Source organism: Camelus dromedarius, chromosome 22 (assembly GCF_036321535.1).
Source record: "Camelus dromedarius isolate mCamDro1 chromosome 22, mCamDro1.pat, whole genome shotgun sequence".
In the NCBI taxonomy this organism is placed as follows: Eukaryota; Metazoa; Chordata; class Mammalia; order Artiodactyla; family Camelidae; genus Camelus; species Camelus dromedarius.
The window spans coordinates 27,546,092-27,571,179 of NC_087457.1; the positions used below are offsets into that span (position 1 = coordinate 27,546,092).

Here is a 25,088-nt window from a genome sequence, read left to right on the forward strand (position 1 = left end):
ATTCTACAGCTGAATAGATGATGCTTATGGGAGAACCCATTACGTGTGGCTGCTTTCTATCTCCTTGACATGTTATCCTGACTTCTTGTTTGAAAATCCAAGTACAACTGTACCTAAAAGAACCGCCTGGACTTCTCCGGCAGCTCTGCTGTCTACAGCCACCCCAGCGTACTACACATTTGGATTGACACGTTCTCCTACTTTTCTGGCCTGCTTTTGTTCACCAATGTTTTCAAAAACATGTGTTCCCAAAGCAAATCTCAGAGCAGGTTTTTGTTTTTCTGTCAGCACCTGCACAGATAAATGTTTTGGAAATAATAATATCAGAATCCACTTTTATTACAATGTAAGGCCTAATTATAGATTTTTTTTTCTCAAAATTAGGAATATTAAAAAAAACCCAGATACACACAAATCTTTAGGCATAGATTCAAATTTTGAATGTAAATCTTCATTTTGGAGAGATGTGCAGATGTCAAACATTTAGTTAGAACATGAAAAATGTCCTCAACCGTTTATAAAGAGCTATGCTGAAAACATAAAGAAAACATCAAGATGACTGGCTCTTCCTGGCTTTTGCTCTTTCTTTCTTTCTTTTCTTTCTTTTTTGGTCTTTCCTAAGAGCATGGATTTTTAACTCTTCACTAAACTTACAGGAAAACATAACTATCATTTAGAAAAACAAAAATCTCTTTTTGGTCCTCATATCTGTTTTCATCCTTGCTTCCTGACCCTTGAGGATGCAAATGGAACAAGTTTTTTCCCCTCAAAGGTATTTTTAGGCCTTTATTGGGAAATAAGTCATTTCTGGCATTGGTTATTTTTAGCTATAGGAGATTACATGTTACAAATGCTTTTTCTCTCACTGTCCTCCACGTTGATGTTAGAAACCTAAAAAAAAAAATTGTAAGCAAATGTAAACAGAAATTATGCAAGATAGGGACACACCTGCCACTGTAGTAAAAGGGCTGGATAACTTTCTGCACTGATGATAGCAATTTTTATATTCAATTATTAAGAAACTGATAAACTTTAAAATCTTGCACAGTACAGGTCAATGGGAAACACAATGAAGATCTATTCCCTATTGTTTTTCATTCTGCATACTAGACTGGAAATGGAGATTCACTCCCTTAGAGTTAAGTTTTTTGTCATTCGTATTTATCAACAATAAGGTGAGTGACAAAATTATGATGAAAACACAGTACTGATGCAAACAGTAATGCAGGCAATTTATTACTGTAAGGTTAAAAAAAAACCCTGTATTGCAGGCGTAGGTGTTTCTTCATCAGTAAAACCATTTCCATGTTATTAACAGGGAAGAGCACTTACTAGAGTGTGCTTTGCGTAACCATATGGACAGATTTATTATTTTACAACAAGTTCTATCTAGAAATAATTTTGATACAGTTACTCTGGGAGATCAGTTGCCACCTTAGGAAAAACACTGACTTGGTCACATGGATGTGATCTGATTTAAGTCATGAGTTATTAACCTCAACTGAACTCAGGAATAAAGTCTCATAAATACCTTGAAAAAATGCAGCGTATCAGAAGAAATGTTAAACTGAAATAAAAACAATCACGAGACAGGAAGATCATGAAAAATTGCTTGATTCAAAGAACTTTTAAAGGTTAGAGCTCTATTAGAGGTTAAAAAACAGAAAGCAATATGAGAGGGGAAACACAAGGAAGGCAGAAGATTAATATGCTCACTGCCCGCTTTTTGTTTTATTACGTTCATTTTTTTCTAAGAGGTTACCATTTTTGCAGCTGGTCAGAAATATCACATTCCTTGATGTCTCCAAAGGTTTTATATGACTAGGCTTAACCATACTTTAACTTGAATAACATATTAAGCAGCTGTTGAAAATAAAAATGCATTATGGATTTTTGAAGAGAGACACCAATGAGAGGAAAGCAACTTCTCCTCGGGTGTGAATTAAGATGACCCGTTTTCTATCACATTCGACCCGTTTTCTATCATATTCAAATTTTCACAAATAGCAGAGATTCTAAAATATAGGCTCCAGGTGCTTTTTACTTGAGACAATTTCTTGGTACTTTTACAAGCATGGTTAAAAGTTTTATTTTTAATTAATTAAACATATGGTATGTTGCGAAGGGAGGGGGATGGATTTATTATAAAGTGTCTGAGGATGACATGCGTGCCAAGTAACTCCTTTCAAATGACTACAAGTATCTTAGTATAATTACACTCTATATGTGAAGAAAAAAAGGCATATCAGATCACGAATGAAAAACCTGTATTTAAATTAAGTCAATGTTCACATCGAGATAATTGTTTAAAATGCCAACAAGTAAAACTTTATTTTATGTTGATGTATTTAAGGTTTCCTGTTTTTAGACCTATTGGCAACTTAGTATAATTAAAATAAATAAAATAAAATGATTGTTTATTCACTGTCATAAATAAAAACAGGTCAGTGATACCTCTCTGCCAATGAACTTCACTTCACATTAGCTTAAAATTTTTACATGCAATTTTTTTTTGGCTTCCATCTTTGCCTGTTTCTTTTTTCACGACAAGTGAATAAATGCATATATGAAAGTTGATTTCTAGTAAAAGGAAATGTTCGAACCTGGCTCCTAGTCAAAGATTCATGTACACCATAATAGATGTATATTAGTTCTTTCCAATTACAGAGCAAAATAATTTCAGAGTACCAATTTTGATCATAACATTATATTTTCTCAAAGACATGCAAGTTAAACTGACTTCCTTCCTGCTGCCAAAAAATCTGTAACACATTTCCGACATTTGAAATGCTACATTCTCTTTCGGAATCAAAGACGACAGTGCAAGAACGATGAGACCATTCAAACCCGCCAAGAGGCTTGAAAATCGCTGTGGTCAGAAAACAGAAAAGCATCCACGAAAAGCTGACATTTCTTCTTCCTCCTGTTAAAGATCCAGCTGAAACCCAGAGGCTTATGGAAAAAATGGACCTTCTGGTCATTAAACCAGTTTTGAAACAGTCCACTGATGAAGAGGGTGTCACCAATTAGTGTTCAAGGCAGGAAACTTACCCACCAGTTTCGACAATGACAAAGGTCGGAAACTAGCGAAGTGGCACAAATGAAATCTCTGAAGAGTTGGCCATTGTTTTAATTTTTCAGTTACAGTAATAGCAGATTTTAGAAAATTAAGTGTAAAGCTGATACCTATTTTGTACCTTTATTTCCTCTGTGTGATTCCGGTCTCTATATTTATCTGTGTGTGCGCCTGTTCTGAACAATTTTTTCATATACTATTTAAACAGCGACGATTTTAAATAGATCTCTGGGAAATTTTGTAAGGATTTACTTCACACATTTTTTCAGGTTAGTTCAGTAGCATACGTGTTCTCAATGGACTGCATTTCTAGGCAAGTGCAGAATCAGAATCACTGTTTTAAAGAATTACTTCAAACCCAAATGGCTATGGTAGTTTTTGGAAATGCAATTGCATGTTGGTTTTGTTTTTTTTTTTTTAAATGAAGCTCAGTTTTCTTTTCTCATGCACACACATCATGAAATAACTAGGTAATTAGAAGCTAGTTTTTCAGTACACCATGATATTTTTTCCATATTGGTTATAAAAATGGTAGCTCTCACTTAACTCTTCTTTTAAAAGAAATTAATCTCAATATCTACTTCCAAATAGCTTTCAAGTATTTTACAAAATCAAACGACATCCACAATGAGGGGTAACTTTGGACAGAACTACAGGGAGCAGAGAGCATGGACTGGTAGGGGAAAAAATTCTGCTTTTGTCAAATCTGATATCAAGGAAGTACGATCGGCACAAGTAGGCACCAAGTTTGGCTGTAGTTTCTTAGCGATGATAACAAAAATGAAAAAGTTGAGATACACAGTTTCCACTTTCTGAAGGAGGAAATCAAAATTACTTGCAAGGATAAATTTTTCCAGGAACTAAACTCAGGAAGGAATATTGTATGATCTCTATGTATATAAGATAATGAACAAAACATTCAACTATGATCTTATAGCTTCTATAATTGTCCACCATGCCAGTCTATTCCAAACTCAGCACAATTTTGTGCTAATGAAGTGATATGTGCATTGACATTATTACATTTTGATTTAAGAGATTTATTATAATTGGTGTTGACAGGACTGAATCCTCAGAAACTATCCTGGGTCTACACCCCTTGCTAGTGTGTATGAAATGAACGATTATTTACCTCCTTCCATGAGGAGCTTGAATGAAATACTCTGAATGGCAGTTTAGCTGGGAATAGAAATCACGTTATTTTTTCCTCTGCACTTCAAAAGCACGTTGAGGAAAAGTTTTTCTTTTGTTTATGCTCATGAGAAGACTCCTGCTTGAGAGCTGATCCTCTGGAGATCATCTGTCTTTTCTCTCAGGTTACTTTAACATTTTTTTCTCTCTCCTTAACATTCTCTATTTTCTTAGCAAAGGTGTCTGTTTTATCCCTGCTTTGCACATGGTGTGTATATTCAGTCTGGGAACTCAGGTCATTCCTCGCTTCTGGAAAGTCCTTAGTCCTGATCTTTTTAAATACTGCTTCTCCTCTATTTCATCTTCTTTCTTCCTCTCTTTCTCTCTCTTTCTTTCTTTCTTTCTTTCTTTCTTTCTTTCTTTCTTTCTTTCTTTCTTTCTTTCTTTCTTTCCTTCCTTCCTTTCTTCCTTCCTTCCTTTCTTTTCCTTTCTTCCTTCCTTCCTTCCTTTCTTTCCTTTCTTTCCTTTCTTCCTTCCTTTCTTTCTTTTCCTTCCTTCCTTCCTTCCTTCCTTCCTTCCTTCCTTCCTTCCTTCCTTCCTTCCTTTCTTTCTTTCTTTCTTTCTTTCTTTCTTTCTTTCTTTCTTTCTTTCTTTCTTTCTTAAGTATAGCCAGTTTGCAATGTTGTGTCAATTTCTGTTGCACGCATTCTTTGTTTTTCTGATATTCCTGTAACCTGTATTTTGCAGGCTGTTATTTTATTCTCCATGTTTCTTACTTGCTCTCTTATATTTTTTTCAATCTTTTTCTTTATGTTCTGTCTCGTTGAATGCCTTAATACTACCTTAATATTACCTTCCAGTTCATTTTTTTTCCAACTCCATTGAATCTAGAGTTTACCTTACGTATTAATTTTTTTTAAGGACCATATTTTTCAGAATTTTTAATGGTACTTTTTCACCTACTCTGCTCTTCTTTCCCTTCTGTCTATTTTGTTTTCATAGTTTCTTATTCTTTATGAACATTATTCCTTCCCTTATCACTTTGAGGATAACTAACATCCTTATTTAAAACCAATTGTTTTCATTTCACATGCAGTGAATTCATCTCCCAAACATTGCTTTTACTGACTTTCTTAGTATTCATTTTACTTATCTATTTTGGAATTTTGATTTGCATACTCATTTTGGATAGTATTTACATAGCTTCTCTGTCTCTGTCTTCATTCATATCTCCCTGTTTGCCAGTATTTTGGTTGCCTCCATCCAGAGTCCGGGAACCCTGGTCCAGAACCAGATGGGTACCTTGCAGCTCTTGTTCTGCCATGAAACTGGTGATGTCACACCTCCAGGCGCCAAGTCAGGGAGTACGCTGGCTCAGGTCTTGGCTAGCAGGCTGTGTCTCCTTTATCCCGCCACCCCCCGATACTCAGCTTTCTAGGGAGACCTTTCACCACTTTGCTGAACCTGGTTTCAAGCACAGAGGCTGGCTCAGGTCCAGGCCTTTGATGGGGCACTGTTAGCCCCAGTCGTTCTGCAGAAGACAAACTCCTGCCTGCTCCTGACTCCTTTCCTACCCAAATTCTGTAGCCCCTCCCACTTCTTCAGCTTCACTTACTGGTATCTTTCTGTTTTTTTTGTTTTCTCAGCCATAGAGATATTTGGTTTTTTATTACAGATATGTCTTTAAAATGTCTTTCTTTTTTATAGTTTATCTATCAGTTTAGGTTTTTAGAACCAAGGAGGCAGTAAGGAGTGTCTGAGTGGGGGGAAAGAAGAGATAAAGGCTAAACAAACAACACCATCTTTACAGGAAATCTTCATTATTTTCCAAACTATGTCGGCAACCTATGAACCTAATGACATGAGGGACAATGTCTCCTCTTGGAATCTGAATTAAGGAGAAGGAACAGCCCCACGTCTCTCCCCTCCTCCGTTAGCTAACCCATGGGTCCCAGAGCCCTTAAATGAGAATCATCTGAAACACTCATTTAAAATGCACATTCTTGGGCCACTCTCCAGATTCCCCATATGGGGACATCTGAGGGTGGGAGCCCAGGGGTTTGCATCTTTAACTGCACTGAGCTGTGTTTTTGCAAATAAGCTGTGAGGATCAGTGCCTCCCCAGCAACCTCCTAACTGTAACACCCTGTTTCTAAGACTCTCCCAGGCACTCACTCCTGCGGTCCCAAGAGGGATAGCGAGGGCGCTGAATAGAACCATCAGCTCCACTTTGGACTTTATATAGGAAAGGAGACCCTTGAGGTCGAAAGCCCTCCACAAAGTATCAGAAAAGCAAGGAACTATGCTAAAATAGTTCTCTTGTTATTTACTTGTAAATAACCTTCCGTGTAATCACCACGGCGCCTACCTGGAGACTGACGAGCCATGTCAAGCTGGGGAGTGGAGAAAGCTACGAGGCACAGGCTTTAGATAATAGTCCTTGACCACTGGAGAGGCTTAGGGATAAGTCCATGTGCCAAAGCCCCGCAGTGCAGGGGGCCCCCGGCAGGCTGATGCCCCATTTTAACTTCCTCCTTTCCACCCGCCTTCGAGCACACTGAAGCAATGACAAGAAAAGAAACGTGAGTCAAGTAAATAGGATGGCATACGCTTGTCCCACACACAGTTACTGCACAAGGAGAATGCACTCGGCGGGCAAAAAGGAGAAAAGATTCAAAAGACACTTTAGTTCAAATAGAGTGAGTGAAGAAAATGCTTTCATCTCTCCCCACTAGCAACGCAAGATGGTAAATCAAAAATAAAGGGTGATGCTTCTCCCCAAATGTTTCCATAACCTGGGAAAACTTTTCTGCTTTCTCTCTGTTCATGCGCTTTTCATTTGTGGTCCTAATTTGAAGACGGTTTCTTGTCCTTGCCCTTGCGCTGCTGTGAGCCTCTCCTGATCGCTTCTTCATCTTCATGGGGCATGCATGCTTCTAGAACTTCCCAGTCAAAAGCAAGTCCCCTTAATGACAGCAATGTGTTCTCACTGGAAAGTCACAGGATTATTTTACATAAGAAAAAACTCTCTTTAAAAAATCTGCGTGCCAACATGCCAGCTGAGAGCAAATTATTAGCAAGGCCCAGCAAAGAGAAATACTGCGTTTCTCTGAAGACAGTGGGAAAGCTGACCCTGCCTCTCAAGCCTCTTTTGCCCTCCCTCACATCTGCCAGATATGAGCGCAGTCCAGACCACACACACTGATCTGTGAGATGTCTTTCCGAGGATGCTATTCTCAGAACAAGAAAATTAGAGTGTTGCCTGATTCATTATTACACACTTGACCATGTCATCATAATTGTCTTCTTCATTATTGACGTTTTCCCAGCACCCCTGGCTTTTAGTCTTCTGTATCAGACACTGGAGGGGTTTTCAACAGGACACGATCCTTGTGAACTTAAAGTCAGACAATGCAATATGGTCATCACATAGATGTTTTTGAAGATGTGTCAATAACTAAACAGAATGTCCTGGGGTTACTTTAGTTACAATGAGAGGGCCTCGCCTTCAGCTGCTGGGATGAAAGGAAATATGCACTTTGCGACTCAGACTGGGAGAGGAACTGTATTTCCTCATAGAAATGGTGACAGAGCAGGAGGATTGCAGGTTTTATTTTCCTAGGACGTCTCTCTCCTGAGAGATGACCCCAGCGCAATGCCAGGTGCCCCAGTCAGATAAAAGCCAGCCTTCCTTTCCAGTGGTGACGACCTCCCCAAGGGAACACGTCTCTCGCAAAGGATCTCCTTCATCTGTCTCCAGAAGAGGAGAAGAGGAAACACAAGAAGCAGCAGCTGGTGCGGAGCCCCAGTTCCCATCTCATGGATGTGAAATGCCCCGGATGCTATAAAATCAGCGCCCTCTTAGCCGTGCACAAACAGTAGTTTTGTGTATTGGCGGCTCTCCTGTCCTTTGCCAGCCGACAGGAGGAAGAGCAAGGCTTACAGAAGGATGCTCCTTCAGACGGAGGCAGCACTAAAAGCACCCTGAACCGAGATGAATGGGAAACCATCCCAATAAACACATTTTGGATTTAAAAAAAAAAAAAGCCAGCCTTGCGGCTAGAGGCAAGACCAAAGATGTCCATTGGGTTAAACTGGCATGCTGGACAGAAAGAGTCTCTAGGAAAACCTCTGCAGTGCTGAAGGTGGATGTTGCTAGGAGCCACACTGAGTTGCTCCGGCTCATGATCTTTTCTTTCTCTCATTTGGGGTGCTTCCCGCCTTTGTCAGGGAGCCGCAGCGCCATGAGCCCGTTTTAGTAATCTGAAACCTCCGCCTGCCATGTTTACCTAAATCCTGGACTGGCCTTGGTTATCTGGAACCTCTCTCGCTGCTTTTTTGTTGTCTTAGTACAACCAAGCCTGAGGTTTCATGTTTTTAAATAATGCCCACACGAACTGAACAGGAAAGGGGCTGCCAAAAGCCACGCAGAGCACCTCATGTGATCCTTTTCTGAGTATTTCATCGTGAGTAACTCTGGCCAGGAGACAAGGGTTCTTGAGGAAGAATGCTTCTTGAATGAATGCAGAAATTCTATTTCACCCACACTGAATCCACTGAACTTTAATGAGTAGAGTGTCACATAAAAAAAAAAGACTCTTTATTTTAAACTTTTCAATTGGGCATGTTCAATCTGATTTTTAAAAAAGAGCCAAAGTGTTCTGTGATGTTAACTAGCCATAGCTGGCGGCTTTTTCTCTAATTCCTTGCCAGCCTACCTCTGCCCAGCTTCATGTCAAGAATACTTCTGTTTTCTCCTTTTCAAGGAGGGGACCCTTTTAGTCCAAGAGGATAAATATTTGCAGTTAGTGCTAAAGTTTTCTCTAGAAGAACACAATCTTTCCAGTCAATCGGCTCTCAAACCCTCACCCCAAATTTCCAGGAATCTGACATATATTTCTGTCTGAATTTTATTTTTGTTTTATTGTCACAGAAGGCAAGTGACTAAGGAATCTGGATGAAAGGGCCTCTGGGAGGAATTGTTGATAAATTAGTGTGTTTTTGTGTGTGTGTGTGTGTGTGGAATTTGGGAGAAAAAGTTGAAATACAACTAAGTTAATTTTTATCTCTTTTTTTGCAATGATTTACTAACAAGAGGATCTGAAAGGAGACGCTCCCTGTGCAATGTCATATCTCTCTCTGCACACTTGGGTATCAGATTACGACCCTGTTTTCCTTTTTCCCATGGTGAGTTTATGGATATCCTTCTAGACACCTCTTACAAAGGTAGCAAGTCAGGATTAATGACGAATTCATCTCTGAAGAAAGAAGTGGAAGGTACATTTGTACTTAGTGGTTCAGGATTATAACAATGGGCAAGAGTTTGCTATAAACACTTGAAAAAAATCTCAAGGTTAATTCTGTCGATTATGTGTACATCAATTCTGAAAGGGATTTTTAAAGTGTTGGCATTGCCATTCTAGTACTCATTAAAACTTTTTGACAAAACAGAAGGAAGATCGGGGACTGAAGACTGAATTCCTCAAGACAGCACAAAGCAGCAAAGGTATTAAAGAAAAACGAGGTCATTTTCTAGTGATCTAATGGGATGTCTTTTTTAAATGATGTGATGTATTTTGAACAAATGTCAATTTCATTATTGAGACTTTTAAAATTCAGAGTCATTCTTTATAGCTTTAATATGTTCAGTCCCAAGTCTTTCTTCCTATTGAAGGTCAGTATGTAACAACATTCATTCACTCATTCACTCAACAAACGCTTAAGGTCCCAGGCCCCAACACCAATGTCATTCAGGTTACAATGTTATAAAAAGTAACAAATAATGTGACATTTCCTCTCTTGTTGGAATGACATTATTTAAAAGATCTGAACTACTTACTACTAGCTTTTTCTTCACAGAGGTTTCAAGGGTCACGTTTCCCTGTAACATGTTATTTTGATAAATTTCCTTGCTGTGAAATGAGGCATCTGAGCCTGAGAATCTCTATTTCTCTTTAAATGAATAGATCTTGGTTGTATTAAAATTCCACCTAAAAGGGTAACATCCCACCTAGGAGTGAAAACATTAGTTTCCTAAATTGATAACCAAGTTTATGCCTTCTCATATTACGGAATTTATTTTACATGAGATTGGTTTTTATGTTACAACTCTGTCCCCCAGAACTGAATTGAGCTATTCAGGGAACGAATATAAAGCAATAAAATGGATTTCCAGATGCCACACATCAAAACTCAATCCTCTTATTTTATAGTTACACCACGGATAGAAAGTTGCTCAAATCACCAACTTAAAGTTCTAATCAGTACAAATGGAATGGAAGCAAACAGTATTCTGGATGTAAAGGTGATCATTCTTTTGTGTCTCACTGTACATCTAACTTTGTTTCACTGCCTTCCTTTGCCCTAAAAATCTGAAGATGGCAAATCTTCTTGTCTCCTTGTCAGGACAAGAATTAAAGGTCCGCAATGTAATTAATCAAACATCATCTCAGTCTGTTTTTGTTAGTTGAAATGGAGGCAAAAATTAAAACATGCTTTTTGCAAATTTACTTTTTAACATTAAAACACCGTCTGACATTCCTCTCTCCATAGGCTCTTAAGGAAGTTACAGAGAATCAGATGTTCAGAAAGCAAGAACAAGTCACTGGTAAAGCATCGCCTTATTTTAAGAGGAAGAATGGCCCTTATTAATCATCTGAAAGTGTTTACAGGTGAAGAAACTGAGGAACGGGAGTCATGGCCCCGGGCAGCTTCTGCTCCGGGTGTATGTCAAGTCCCTTAAGGAGGCCATGACGTTTGTCATCCTTCTCCATCTCCTCGAAGTGTCCAGCCCAGTTCCATGCCCTCTGTGTGCTCTCACTCACCCCTGTGAGGTGCAGGGCCTCCAGATCCACCAGTGTACAAAGGGAAAGGGGATGAGAGGGGTGAGGAGGACGCTGGCCCTGCTCTTGTCAACTCAGTTACAGAAAGCAACTCCGAGCACAACAGGAGACATTCTGGAGAGCAGAGGGACGTGTGGGAGGCACACGGGGAATGTTCCCTGAAGGAGGCTGGGAGCCGCTTTTACCCTCCCGGGGACCAGGTGGAAGTCACAGGGGAACGGCGGTGGGTGAAGCCTTTGGCCGGGGAGCACCAAGCAGCTACACCTACGATCTTTTTCAGGTCTGGGTGCTGGTGTGAGTCCTCACACACCCACCAAAGAGCTGAGCCAGAAGTTTGTGAAAATAGTGCCACACGAAAGCCCCATTCAGCTGCCTTCCTGATGCTCCCTAATCCATTTAGGAGGAGATCTGCCTTGCACGGAAAAGTGTCGGCCCCGAACGAAGGGCTTTCAAGGGGAGTCAGCGATTCTGTGCCCGCACCTTGGCCTTGTCCTCAGCTCACAGGGCCCTGGATACATTTCTCAGGCTCCTCTGATGGGAGCTGTATTTCCTTATCAACAGTAGGCTTACCCTGATGGCATTTCCTAAGTGTCATCCCGCTTGAACACAACATAATAGAACACATTAATTGATAAACGTGCTTTATTCACACGCTGTAGTTTGGGGCCTCCGGAGCTGAGAATTCGGAGCAGGGAAGCACGTGCTTCACGCGAGCACAGCCTCGACATTTTTCATCAGCCCGGCTGCGCTGCCTGCACACGCAACGTGTCAGCGCGAGGAAGTGACAACGCAGCCTTCGCGGCTTCCCCTGCTCAGCGCTCTGATCAGGCAAACGCTGTCAACTTCATTTGTACTCGATCCATAAAGAGGGTGGCGTCCTGATCTTCTCTTCAAATTCTGGCCAGCTTTATTGATGGCTTCCATGTCTGCCTTAGTTTTGCTTCTATTTAAACACCCAAATTTGTTTTTTTCCGGTGATAAATTACCTCACTTTGCAGGTGTCATTTTTCATATTCCAAAATAATATTTCTGACCTTGGGAAAGATTGAGCTTGAATACTCTCTGGTAACTATGCACAGATTTTTCACGTTTAGGTTACACGCTGCAAACCTGTTAAGAACTTTGTATTTAAGTTCACGAAATCTTACTGCACTGAATAATGTTAGGGTGGTGGTTAACCTTATTTTCCTGAAAGAAAAGGGGAAGTAAAACTTTCAGGATTTCTTTAAAAAGATTAGATTGTGTGGGTGGTGATGGCGCAAACGAATTGGTAAAATTTCTGAAGCACAATGATAAGCCCAAGTTTTTATTACCAATTAAGAAAATAATCTATAAAAAGTTTGTTTTTCATGGAGGTGCTGGGGATTGAACCCAGGACCTCACGTATGCTAAGCATGCACTCTACCACTGAGCTATACCCGCACCCCCGCCCAAAATAAGCTTTATCCAAAAAAGAATCTGCTCTTATACTGTATCCTGCTTTGCAAAGGTATCTTGCTGTCCCCTGGGAGTAAGAATGTGCCTACCTTAGCAAAGACCTACCATGACTTCTAGAGAAGGAGATGAAAGCTAATCCTCTTCTCTGAAGAACAGATAATATTGAAACTTAATTTAATCGGGTGCCCCACCTCCATTTTACTCTCCCAGTCACCAGACAGCATGTCCACAACTGCCTGAAAGTCTTCAAGACAAAACGTGACACAGGATGTACAGCAGTCTTGCATTTGTACTTACAGGTAAGATACACTGCATCCTGCCTGTGGCAAGTGACAGGAACAACAGTCAGAGGTCTTCTAAAGCAGATACACAATCTTTTATTTATTATAGACCTTTTTCTTGTTAAAGCTGTACCATCATTCTATCTCAAAATAATTCCTTATGCTCTGTTTGTTGGAACTATGAAGGTAGAGCCTTTGTAAAAATGTCTTACTGGAGAAATCTTATTCTTGACTGATCAACCTTAGGACTTAAAAGTACATTTCACTTGACTGAACTACCATCTTCGCCAAACCGTATCTGAGTGACAGGAATACTGAATAGCCTGGCTTTGGAAACGCTCAGGTTTACACTTGGGTCATATCTTAGGCACAAAATATGGATGTGACCAAAACAAGAAATCTAAAAGCAATTTTAAAATAATTGAACTGTGAACAAAGATATTTGAGAGGAAAACCAGCTTTGGGACATAAATGCATTTCCATTATGGTTATATGTTTCCTTTTATTCTCAAGTCAGATTTGTCAGAGAAATGATAAAAAAAAAATCCTTCCACTGAAGAAAAAGTTATATTTTAGATAAATATCGTATTTTATTCTTTCAAATTATATTCAAATATCATACAGTGTACAAAAATTTGAGTTGCCTCACAAAGCACTCATTTGGTCCACCAAAATGTATCGATATAATTTCTCTCTGACTTCTTTGTTCACATTGTAATTGTGGGATAAGAAAATCTCAAGCAAGGGTAGCAAACAGGAAGTTTTACCCACATGAAAATTCCGATGAAAACCAAACCAGCGCCTTGATGTTCCCCCCAAAGAGGTGAAGTATATTAAATTTTCTTTTAAGCTCACTGGAAAATTTCCATTATGTCCACTTTGATTTATTCTGGGCTATGGATGTGCACATGTTTATTTTTATGGTTGGTTATGTCTGTGTTGGCCCAGAAAACAGACCACTGTACTAACGTCAGTGCAAAAAGCACAGAGCTTTGAAGGCTACACCAACTCTGTTTTTACTGTAACAGCAGCCGGTTAGTATATAAGGTTTGGAGGCATGTGGAGCGGCTGGACCAAAGAACTGTACACCAAGGGAGTACACATTTTTGCAGAGATGGTATTTTACCCATTAAGTCAAAAAGAGTTAAAATAAATCTTTTCCCCCATAGATTTGAATGAAATGTTCAAGAATAGCAAATGAAAGGACTTGTGGGTTTTTTTTTTTTTTTTTTGGTGGGGGGAGGTAGTTAAGTTCATTTGTTTATTTTTATTTTTAGAGGAGGTGCTGGGGATTGAACCCAGGACCTCGTGCATGTGGAGAATGCGCTTTACCACTGAGCTATACCCTCCCCCTCGACCTGTATTGATATTCCAATAATGTGACGAACTGAGCACCTATTGGGTTCTTGAGACCTGCCCATCACCTGAACCGAGAGCAGTTCTTGAGCTGCCCTTCATGGAGGGTAGGAAATGCTAACAGGTAGGTGTATGAGGACCAGTGCTCCACACAATTACATGGTTCTGGTATCCCTTCCATTTATGACCTCTGACCGTTTGTCTTTGTTAATCAATATCTGTCAACTCTGTTTAGCACAGATAAGAAGGGTTACTGTGAAGTGGGTTGGTGAATAGATAAAGTGGTCTCAACGTGGAAATGGCAGTAATGGACCACACCATCCCCTTCCCATCCACTTCCTTATCCACTCCTTAACAAGGTTTCATCTCTATTTTGAACTATAATGGATAAAGAAGAAAGAAAACAATAAATGAATGCCTTTAAATTTTTAACCCCCGAATATCAGAGAAACTAACTCCCCTGTGCCCAGACATTGAAAGAAATCTTTAGGTTTTATAACAGACAAATGCAAGAGAAATTCACAGCATAAAAGTAATAAAATATGTGACTCAGTGTCTCACTTAATATTCTTACTCATCTGTGGCCCGGAAAATAAAAAAGGAAAACCATTTTGATAAAACAGATGTTGAATGGTCTCAGTGGAAAATGATTGAAGACTTGCACCATGTAATTATTATAAAATACCACACATCTGGTACAAAGTTTGGCCTTAAATCAAAAGTCATTTAGGACAAAATGAGCCAGGAGACTTCAGGCCTCATGAAAGTCTGAGCTTGGAGTTTATAGCATGATTTCAACTTTAAGTTCTCTTGACCAAATTTAATTTATTTCATGACTGAATGGCAAGTTTCTCCAAACCACCAAACAAATAATTAGGACATTAAAAGGGAACTGTGAGCTATGATTTCAAAGAAAATTTAGCAATGTAAAATTGTACAAAGCAACCTAGCTCCATGGGAAAAAATAATGAAAGTATGTAGACCGTTTACAAACGACCTTTTCATTCATGAAAAGCTAAGGTCTCAAAGGAACACTGGAATAACTTGCATATGAGTTTATCACTAATCCATCACCAGGAAAAAAACTGCAAGCTGAGAGAGGACCCGCTAATGTATTCTGAATCCACTGGAGCAGAAGCAGGAATGTTCTGGCTGTAATATTTCTCTCCATCGTTGCAGCCATCTGCCTGTCATGGGTCACATACACGATGTGCCATCAGCAGAGAGCTGCTCTGCATTTATATTTATCAAAAGTCAAATCTCGAAGCTGGTAATGCCTTGTTTTCTTTCTACCTTGCAAGCGCAATGTAAGTCCTAAATTAATCTGATAAATAAAAATTGCAGGATGCTACCACGTAACCCCTTCTAAGTCAACAACTCTCAGAGGAAGCTGTGATTTTAGACCCGAAAAAAGAAAAACTTTTGGAAACCAAGTGAGACTGGTAAGAATGAATCTGAACACTCTTGGAGCTCCCTTAGTTAGAAAAATAGAGCTTAAAAAATATGTTTGTGTTGTGAATTTTTTTGATTCATTTCAAATACACGGTTCTATTTATCATACTTTGTTAGGCTGCTGGATTGTTACAAGTTTATCCATCTTCTCAATTTTATTTTTCTCATCCACAAAGATGTTTTATCTTAAAAATAACTTCAATGTTATATGTAATATGCCAGCTTCACAATATCAGCAGTACTTGGAAATAAATGAAATGTGCCTTATTTAGCCAACACACAGTGTTTTATCAATATGCAAACAGAAAAATGTCATGTAATGAGATGATTAAGAAAAATATGAGCTTTGTGTCTTAAAGGTTATCCATTTTAGGTTACAGTAATTGATCCCAGTCACTTCAAATGTTTAAAACATTCCAAACCCTCAGCCAAATGTTGGAGAAATAACTCTGCCAGAATTTCAGTGGAGAAAATTTTAGAAGGCTGTTCAAATCCAAAGAAAAGGAAAAATATATATTATTGCTGAAAGTCGTACGTGTGTTCTGCTTTCCAATGAAAACCATGGCCAAATAAGCTTTCATTAAATTGGAACAAGATGACAAATACTAAAGCTGAAATGCCTACAGTAAATTGAAACATTAAGCATTACATAAGGTCTCTAACGCGTAACCAAAAAAGTTTTTTTGAGACAGAAAATAAAAGAAAATATTTTCAATATCTTAACCTCTATCTCCTCTTTCCCCCAAGACACACAAGTAAAATAGATAATGGCCTTTGAAACCGGACTTTAGTTTTTAAAACAGCAAATGAGGAATGCTGGTTAATTCAGACGTTTCACTACCAAGATGCTACACCTAGAGGCGTATTTACAATAGTTGCAAACACAGGCTATCTGAGACCCTTTTACCGCTGTCAGGTGAAGTGACAGATTGTCAGAGACTCACTCACCATAAACTTCACCTTCACAACAATAACACGTTGTATAAAAACCTGCAAACTGGCAGGCGAGCGATGATCTTACTGCACGGCAGTTTGGGGTACATTTTCCATCTTCTATGAAGGTTATAACAGAAACTGAACAAGTAGTGCGTTTTACAGCTCAAATGGGCCGTGGCATAATACAGAGATTGCGGGGGGGGAGACGTGTTTTGTCATCGTCTGAAGGAGCAAGCAGATTTGCCAGTTTTTCTTCTGACCAGGTAGTGGAAATATCACCAATCGCTGGTGCCAAGAAAACGCACAGCTCATTTTCACACGCACAAATACATACTTGTAAGCAAACTGCACCCGTTACGGGAGCACGCTGCTGACTGTCCTGGCAAGACGCTAATGCAGAGGGAGCCACAGGCACCAGCCTCTGCAGCTGCTGTCATGCTATTTGCACTTCGAAGGAAATGCTTAATGTGTTGGGAATTCAGTTGGGAGGGAAGAAAAAAGTCTTGACTATTTTAAAGATGAGGGGAAAAAAAAAAAAAAAAGACCAGTTTAAATATTCTGAAACAGTGTCTCCACTCATTCCCATCCAAAATACTTTACCAAAAACATTTACTCACAGGACTCACATTTTAACCAAGGTGTGAACTGGGCATTTGACGTCTGCTCACTCCTTTAGGTCCCTCGTAGCTATCACAGGCTGTGTGCCATGGCTTACCAGCTCATCAGACAACGCACCTGAAAGCTCACATGGGCGTGCTCAAGTGCCCGCGGTGGCTCACGAGCCTGGCAGGGCCTGTGCTCGCCGTCACAAAACCAAGCCTGGGACTGTGCATGGTGTAAACACAAGTAGGCACTCCATAGATACTTGCTGGATTACGCTGAGTGAGTTGAACTGAACTGAACTGAATTGAATTGAATTGAATTGAAGTGTGGGCAAATCTCCATTTTAACTTCCAAATGATAGGCCAAGTCTTTGGACTTACTCTGTCTAAGACCCAATTGTTGTCTTGTTCTAAGAGGAACCTACCAAATGCTTTCTGATGCTAATGGAATGACTTCTCCCCTTAAAGAGAGAAACCTACCTATGGCCACAGGTGTATGTTGTTGAACTGGCTATTACCTAAATAAAAAATGCAAAATGTAATGTTTGACCTTTCCTCCAACTCTCCATGGCTTTGCCAACCACATTTCAAGTCTTCACCCACCAAGTATGTAGACTTTATTCAAATTCTCTTTGCCCGGGTTTGTTCCCAGGGACTCAGGACAGTGGGACACAACTACGTACGAGACACTTTCACATCCCTGTCCCTTTGATTTGCCCCTGTGATTGTCAGTCAAGTTTAAGTTAGTTAGTCCTAACTGGGTCATTAGTCAACAACCACTAAATTTCTACTATGTACAGTGTATGACAGCACCACCGAGAGAGAGGAATATGCAGCGGAGAGTTGGGCAATTGTCCGGTGAACTCAACAATCCTAGAACAGGTGTGTGGGTGGGTGGGGGAGGGTGTCCCCCTGGCCCTGCCCCGCCCCTGCCTTCCTTCTCTCCAGAGCAAAAGGCATATGACCCAAAGCTAATGCCTGTCTGGGAGCTAGAATCAATCTCATCCTCAGTTAAAAAAAAAAAAAAAAAAAAAAAAAAAACAGAGAAGAAAAAACTCAATGTGCTCTACTTTCAAACATAGAGGGTTCAGTGACAAGCTCCCTCCACAGGTCTGACCTTGTTTCACTTCACAGTACAGACCCCCTTTTCCTGCATTCTGCTTCATTGCATTTTTTACAGATTGAAGGTCTGTGGCCACCCTACCAGGAGAAGGTCTACCGGCACCATTTTCCCAGCAGCATTTGGTGTTTCTATGTCGCATTTTGGTCCTTCTCTCCATGTTTCAAACCTTTTCATTATTATTATGTTTGCTATGGTGATCTGTGATCAGTGATCTTAGAGGTCACTACTGTCATTGTTTTGGCATTTTTTTTTTAGTAAATACAGCATTTAAAAATTAAAGGTATGTACATTTTTTTAGACATAACGCTATTGTGCACACACCAGACTACAGTGTAGCATAAACATAACTTCTATCTGCACAGGGGGAACCAAAAATTCATACGGCTCGCTTTATTGCCATATTCATTGCATGCAGGTGTCCTGGCCCAAACCCACACAATCTCTGAGGTCTGCCTCTAAACGGGCTTTCGCCTTGCTCTTGAGACGAAGGGTCCCTGTGAGTGGAGTCCCTGTATTTGAATTTCTATTTGCAAAGACTGTCCATCGCACCGGTTTCCGCAGGACTAGAAGTCCTCCTCTAGTACTGAATCCCGCACTTCCTTAAAACAGAGAACTGGAAACTGCGCCCGTGGGTTACCGCACGGGAGCACTAAATGAAGTCACCACTGGGCCTGGCGTGTCATTCCACCTGATAATTGTGAGCCAGCAGAGGAAGTAGAGCAAACATCTGGCGCGGTGGTTCTCAAAGTGTGGTCCCCAGGGCGGCAGCGGCTGCCAGTTCTCAAGCCCCCAACCCCAACCCCCCAAGACCTACTGAATCCGAGACTCAGGGGATGGGCTCAGCTTTAACATCCTTCCAGGGGATTCACAAGCTCACTGAAGTCTGAGGACATTGTCTGGGGTCAGATTTTGTGAGAGATGCCTGTGTCTGATTTCCAGCCTCACCACTTGCTACCGTGGTGCCCCGGGCAGGCGCTGTTCTAACCTTCCATAGCCTTGGGCGAGTCATCTGTAAATGGAGTAAAATGCACATCGCCGAGTCAGAACAAGTGCTTCACGTGGCCCCCGGGACACAGTCAGTGCTCAGCTGTGCTGTCCACTCCTGGGCCCTCCATTCACTACCTTGCTCTGCTCTCCCACCATTACCCACCATGACCTCTTATTTGAAATTTTTAATATCAAAACTACTTGTTACCTGTCCACTTTCTGCTCACATTTTTTTTTTCTCGAATTGAGTCAGGGTCTCAGTGGGTCTCAATTCCAGTCCAGAGCCACCTAGATCTCCCCCTTCCTTACACAGCTAACTCCTCTTCATTCCTAACACACAACAACATGTACAGTTGTATTTGACTCCACATGTGATTTCAGGATTCCTTTCTTTTTAATCAATCTTGTGGTTTTTCATTTGTATACTGACTGGAAAGATGTGTTTCTTTTATAAAATTCAACCCAGTCGAGGTTGGATTCAAAGGAAGTCATAGACAAATACAAAATCTTTTTTATTAACAAGATCTAAAAAAAGGATTTTACAGGAAACCCATAATCGATCGGCAATAATTTATGTCAGCTAAAAAGGCATGATAAGTGTAAGTCTCGCTATTTCTGCATGCTTACCTTGGGCCAGCTTCTGCTATTTTATTTCAGAGTCACAACTACCTTGCGAAGTAGATGGTGTTAGCCCCATATTAGGGTTAAAAAAACCTGAGGCATAGGGGTTTTTAGTAAACTAGATGACAGTCTCACAGCCAGAAGTGGCAGAGATAGAATTCAAATTCAGGGCTGTCTGACTCCAAACACTGTACTCTTTTTACTGCTTCTAGAAATATGGGCTTCATCGTAATAGTGAACTTGCACTTAGACCCCCATGCTCCACAAAGATGCAGAAAACTGGATGGGAGCCAGAGAGAAATCCAGGTGATGAAAGGAACAGAATGAACGACTAATGAGAAAATGAGAGAAATCCAAATGTGCTTAGGGTGAAGAAGAAAGTGAAATATGACATAACTGTTTATGGAGCAAAATGGAATTATTATCATGATTGAAAACAGCATAATCTAGGGAAAGAGAACGAGATGTTTCTAGGAAAAGAAACTTTGGGGCAAATTCTTCCCCTTCCCTAACCACCTCAAAACAGTTTTACTTTGAAGAAACTTCTGGATTTTAGCAACTGTAGAAAGGAGTGAAAAATGATCACCTGGGGGCATTTCAGACAATCCAGACAAATATGAAATAAAATAATTCTGCACAGGCAGAGAGAAACCGAATGACTTCGTGGTTCTTGTCAAACTTTAATTTTTATGTTTTTATAAATAACACATTTTTTATTTTTAAAAAGTATAGGCATTTATCCTTCAAGCCTCTTGGGGCTCTTGGCTAAATAATGCATTTTTATCCTTGAATGTTTTCATTTCCCTTTTAACAGGCACAGGATATAAGCAACGCCCCAAATGCATAAAGAAAGCAACAACTAAACTAAATATTTTAAGCATAGTATCTCAGGCAAAAGGAGGTTTGACTATTCTTGCTCTAATTAGACTTATCAGACAGTGCATTAATTTAGTATTTTTATTCTGCATATTTAGCCATGAGGGTCTAATGGTACCCAAATGATTTTTATTTTTGAACCCTGAATGAATTAATACTCCCCTCAAAGCATTTTGAATCTTTTAAATTTTACTTTGATTTCTGTGCTAACAAACGGTGGTGGTGCTACCATGTTGGAAGTTTCTAGCCAACTCTGCTAATGGGTTAATTTTCTGAAAGAACCGGGCGGTAGAGGAGGACCAATGTTATTCTTAAAATGCTTACTACACCCATTTGTTTCAGAAGTGTCATATCAGGGACGAATCAATGTGTTAGGAATGGTCTGATAATATTGTTGAGGGATTAATCTCCCAGCCTAGATCAGCAGCACGATCATCTTTGGCATTCCGTGTGCGCACAGGTCCATTTGAAGCATGAAAAGCCTTCTAATGCCAAACTCTGAGACCCCATATATTGAATGATGTGCCACCATTCAATATTTAATCCTGCAATTGAAGCCACTAAAGGGATATAGCCAAGTAACAAGATGAATGAATCGTGACCTCAAACTTGCAAAAAGACAACCCAAACAATTTATCTTTCTGGCCCGGATGGCATATTTTATCCAATATTCCTATCACTTCTCCTCAGTCTGGGAATTGTAGATTGATCAATGCCACGTTAGCAAATACTTGAAAGGAGAGCTGGGAATTTTGGCCAGCCATTGTTTATGCTTTAAGAATATTCTGGTTCAATTTAGTTTAGCTGAAGTCTAAAATCAAGAACTCCTAATTAAAAATCAATTTAATTCTCTAGACAACATTTTCAAGCAACTGGGGGAAGGGATGGCATAAAATAATCCAGGTCAATGAAAAATGAAATACATAAACAATTAAAACAAAAAAACTTAGAGCTTCATGCCTCAAGCTTACATAGAATTCTTTGAAATTACATAGCTCTCCAATGCAACAAAACTGAACTTCAGCTATTAAGAGGCTAAATTCCACCGCAAGTCATTGGTTAATTGCTTATTACCACATCATGCGGGCAAGTGATCTTATGTTTTTCACAAGCTAAGTAGTCAACCCGATGTATATGTGGTCAGTGCTCATTTATACAGCATTTTGCTTCTGTATGCATGTATGTTTCAATTGTGCAAGGTTAGTTTTCTTTTTATAGTTAAGTGGAGGTGGGGAGTAGAGATGGGCTAGATAAACGTGCCCTTCTCTGCTGCTAATAAAATCCCCGTAATACAAAACATTCTCAGATTTCTTCCCCAGAGAAAAGAATATAAAGTAGGCAGCAAGCGAAACCGGTGGGTTGTTCTAGAAAAAGTTACAGGCCAAACATGGCTCTTGTAGAGATCTCAGGTGCATTGGTGACCTCCCGAGTAACTACACTGCAGGTTTTGAAATAGCCCAAGGGTGGTGCCTTTTTTTATTGTATTAACTAAATTTTGTTTGGAATCACCATGTGCTACCCACAAACTATTCTTCCCTGGAATTACAATTATAAAATTGTAATTTTTCTCTGCCCTAGCTTGTGGTTTCTGGTCAGTGAATAAGAACTCTAAATGACTCGCATGTCATAATATAAAGCTGGCCGCATTTCAGTTGGTATCTATTATACCCAATGGTTTTGAGATACGGAAGGAAACTTAATGCATACTAGAGCTATCATTATTATTATGAACATGCCTGCGATCCTCCGTGATAAAGTGTCATTGACTTCCTGCCAACTCTCATGGATTGGTGACATTTTGTTAACCAGTCTACTGAAAAAATCTATAACAGGATATTAGATGGTATTTAAAAATAATATCAAAGCAAGGGATCAAGTGAAAGGAATCTTGTACCTTAAAAAATGATAAATGCGAAGTTCGTTAGCTATGTTTGTCAACGTCTACTGTGTATAATCGAATTATTGTATTTATTATGATATTCTAAAGTAAGAAATTGTCTTTTTGGCAGCATACAGATGTTAAATAAATTAGACCAGTACAATAATCATTTCTAGATTTTGATTATATAATATTTGCACACTTTTCTAACCACCTCATTTTCTTTAACTCTCTAATTTTCTATAAGTTATTATTTTCTTGTTTTTCATTTTACTTTTATGTACGTCTACAGTTGCAAATATTTACAGCTTGCGAATAGAGGCAGGACCGTTCATAGCATCTTGCTTTTTTGTTTTTAAAACAGTATTAATCCATCAAGTTTTTATTGAAACAATGCGACCCTCTTAGATGACAGGTAATATTGAAGTAAACACCCTCTTTCCTAATGACTTGTCAACAAGTGCAGGAAAATAAGTAGGAAGAGGATTCAGATGTAAAGATTTAAGTAAACTAATGTGTCACTCAAAAGGACGTTTTCTGTTAGTTATTTTTAATGATGTGCTGCGTAGATACGGTGATGGGAATGGATCTCATTAAGGGGAGATACTCTGATGCTGTCTTTTATCCCACCAAGACAAATAAATGCTATTTATTATTCTTTACCGTTTCTTTTCCCATTGGATCTTTAACTTCAGTCTACACAGATTCTCACAAATCTCACGGATCCTTAACATAAATGTCTCTCCTACTTAGTTCCTCTCCTTCCAATTTTACACCCCAGATAGCGATTCTCATTTACTACTCAGCTTCATTTAAAAAACCGCCAGGACAGCTTCTTCTGGTTTTCCATTGCTTCCTCACTTACCTCCTGCATTTTGAAGATACACGTCCTCAAGAAATTAACGTCTCTGTCAATCTGGGTAACAACGTACTCTTTCATCTGTCTCCATTTCTCTACTGTTCCTCACCTGTCTCCCTTTCTATTTCCACCCCTCCCTCCAAATGCAGGTCTTCCTCTAGATTTGGTGGCTCTCTCCTCTGTCTCCTTCCTTCTGCTCTCAGGAACCGCCCCCGCCACCCCCAATCCCCAGAGCGGTAACTCACGGCCCCACAGCTGCATAGGTCATCCCAAGTCTGCATTTGCAATCCCAGTCTCTCTCCTGAGCACTAGCTCTGCTTTTCAAAAAAGTGCTGGTTCTGGATCAGTGGCTGGACGAACCATGTAGCCAAACACATACGTCAAGTTACATGTAATTAAATCTATTACAGTTGCCATTGGGCGGTGAGCTTATTATTTATTTCATCTTGCGGAAATGATCTCAAGTTGGGTGGTAAAGCAAAAGACGGTGAGTGAATCAACATTTACTGTTTCACAGTTAAAGCTATTCAACAGATTTCAGTTTTTCCCCTCTCCCCAGTGATACCAGACGTGTTAATGCCTCTTATTAATTACCTCAACTCTGTATGGGAGAGCAGGTGGCTACAACGACATAGAGCAGCCTTGAGGAAGAATTACCCTTAACTGTTTAAATCCCAAAGCCCTTATGCCAAAACTGATTTTTCAGAAACTTGCGGTAAAAGAACATGAGAGAAAATAGCCATCCAGTTTGGTATACCAGTAGCTGGAGAATACTTGCGGTTGAATTATAAGTACAGTGGACTAAAAGCAGGGAAAACTCTAGTCAGATCTCAGTCTCCAGAGCATCTCTTCTAAAATTAAGGAACAAAACGTTTAAGCAGTTTCTTCAGCTTATGTCTAACATTGCTTTAAATTAAATATTATGCCATATATTCCCATCGCATTTCAAACATAATTTTTTTGGTCTATTTTGCAGAGAAAGAAGCCAATTATAAGAACGATAAGTTAAGAAACATAAAGGAAATTTCTATTGTATTAGTCAATAAACACATATTAAATGCCAATTGTATGCAGGGAGGTGCCAATTACTTCTTTAATGTAGAGCCTCTATTCATTTACCGCTGTTGTTGAGAGACAGAGTAAGCGGGAATACAGCACACTGGACTTGACCTTTGAATAAAAGATGCTACAAGCTAAATAATCATTAAAGGCCATTAAATTCATTGAGCCTGCTCAGTTACTGAAAATGAATGTTGCCTTTTAATTGTGCATTAGTCTAGGTAGTGAGGCAACCTGGCTGCACCATCATTTCTAACAGCTGTGTGGCTGTGTTACCATGATGGAGGCCTCCAGGAGCAGAAGCCAGTGTCTTATGTGACTGTGTCTATCGAGGGCTGAACAGGGGGCATCCAACAACCCTTAGATGAGAGAAATATGTAAGTGGAGTGAGTCGTGTTGGAACGGTTAGGACACCTGGATTTGATTTTAACCTCTGAGATCTAATAGATATGCAACTTTGTACAAGTTAATTAACTTCTCTAGGAATCAGCTTCCTCACCCCTCAGAGAAGACTCTCTTCTCCTCCTTAGACTTGGACATGGTAATGAGCTTCGTGTGATGATCAAATAAC

General features: G+C 39.7%; 1 protein-coding gene and 1 pseudogene across 3 annotated transcripts in view; one reads left to right on the forward strand and one right to left on the reverse strand.

The window, feature by feature from the left end:
- The window catches only part of TENM3 (teneurin transmembrane protein 3), a 2,090,952-nt gene that overhangs the window by 311,932 nt on the left and 1,753,932 nt on the right, over positions 1-25,088 (reverse strand). The window lies entirely within an intron of this gene.
- Positions 8,027-8,184, forward strand: LOC135318917 (small ribosomal subunit protein eS27-like; annotated as a pseudogene).